Raw genomic sequence first — 2,190 nt, 5'->3', positions numbered from 1 at the left:
ATAACAAACCAGATTCTTTCTCAAGGTTTTTTCATAACATGCTACTGTTAACCAAAGTGTGTGTAATTTGTTATGAATCTGACTGCTTTTCCATTGTTGTAAGTAGGGGGGGGCGAACCCTCCCTAGATCAGAACAGAGCAGAATGCTATGCCGTGATGACTGTTCTCTCTTTGCAAAGATTATTAATAAATCTGCCGACTGACTGAAATCCATCGATCTCTGTTTATTTACCTAGGATGAATAGTTGAATACTTTTTTCCCACGACAGTGTATATATATCACTTCCTTATTTACTTCAGCTTGATCATATGGATGTGCTTTTTAATTTTCTACAATGTATGTGCCCCTGAAAAGCTTTTTATTATTTATATTATATTACTCATAGATGTATATATTTTCAGCTATGAAACCAACTTTTAAACTAGTTTTGAATTAATTATTTAATGTCATTACCCATCTGTTAATTTTCTTTAACTTTTTATGTTCCTGTTTATCCAGTTCTGTATGTATTGTTAGGATAATTATCACTGAAGATGTGTGAGTTTATCACACCCAGGTATGGGCTGCCTGTTGCATGTCAGAACTGACGTTTTCATCTAATTAGGACAATTCCTCTGTCTGGATATACAGTTATAATCTTCAATTTGTATGTATCAAAAATTTGGAAATGGAATGAGAGCGGTGTCCTATTTTGATAAGGCTGGAGCCATGGATATCCAATCATGTGTTAATGTGTATGATGTAAAATATGATGATGCGGCAGACTGGAGGTGTATAAAATTCCTTTTTAACTGTTAATCAGGGGCCACTTCCTGAGAGGTGAGCCCAGAGGTGAGCAGCTGCCATTCTCTAACCCTAAGCAATTTCTCTGATCTGAGTAAGATTACAGTTTCTATCAGAATCTGTTGTAATTTCTCCTGGTTATTTAATACATAGAAGTTATGAAATGTTATTTAAAGAGTTACCGAGTGACTTCTTTTCAGGGAAAACAACCGGAAAGATCAGGGTGCATACACAGAGCCTATCTTTAACAATATATATGGTTGATATTCCTCTCTTGGCATTACTGCTCTGCTCACTTTTTAATTATTCATGTTTGTAATATGAACATGGCTTGATAAAAGTAAATTGAAAACAACTATTCTTGATAGGTGCTGAACAACACTTTAAATAGTGTAAGCCAGGGGTCTTCAAGGTTTTCCAGGCTAAGGACCCCACAATAGTAATTTCTCCCTGGGATTATTAAAGTATTTCTGATTCTGATTCCTGGTTGATGGGACAGGTGTTGTGAATGAAGCGGTGCCCAGCTTGAAAGAGCTCCTGTGTGTCGCTGAATGTGTGCATTGATGACTGAAAGACATCTTCTGCCTCCATTTATCTGTTTACTACAGTGTGTTGAATTCATTTAGTGGAAACAATTTCAGAGGGGAATATAAAAAAAAAAGTCAAATCAACCAAAACTTTCGTGACCCCCATGCAGCACCTCCGATGACCCCCTAAGGGTCGTGGACCCCCTGTTAAAAACCTCCCGTCTAAGAGATAAGCAAACTTTTCTAATGAAGGGGAAGAATAGGAAAACATTTATGAATATTTAATAAATTACTATATTACATTATTTAATTAATTACAGCGCCATTATGAATAAGCCAGAACTAATTTCTAAAGCGTAAATTTATCAAATTAAGGTTTTTTGTTTGTTATGATTCATGTTCAATCAGTGGCAGAATTGCACCACAATTAGACAAAAATGGAAGAAGTCATTATAGTGTGCTGAAATCTATGAATGCCAAGGGTGTGGTTAAAAAGACTCGTAGAGAGGAGACTATTTTGACACGACTAAGATTTCATCATACTGGGTTAAATAAACCATTACTTTTATAAAGGAAAAGTGAAACAGATTGGTGTATAGAAAGTAAAGTAATAGAAAATGTAGAACATAGATTGTTAAATTGTCGGAAATATGATGAAGGAAAAATAAGATTAAAACAAAAGACAAGACAAATAGGAAGGCAGTGGAATCTGGAAGGATTAATAGGAACAACAGGGGAGGGGATAAAGAAAATACAGAAAGTTTAGATAAAGCATCTTAAGAATATATGATTATACAATAAGATTTCAAATATGTAGGTATATATATATATATATATATATATATATATATATATATATATATATATATATATATATAT

The sequence above is a fragment of the Cyprinodon variegatus genome, unplaced genomic scaffold, assembly GCF_000732505.1.
Source record: "Cyprinodon variegatus isolate N-32 unplaced genomic scaffold, C_variegatus-1.0 Scaffold1330, whole genome shotgun sequence".
In the NCBI taxonomy this organism is placed as follows: domain Eukaryota; kingdom Metazoa; phylum Chordata; class Actinopteri; order Cyprinodontiformes; family Cyprinodontidae; genus Cyprinodon; species Cyprinodon variegatus.
Note: the sequence above shows the minus strand (reverse complement) of the source record.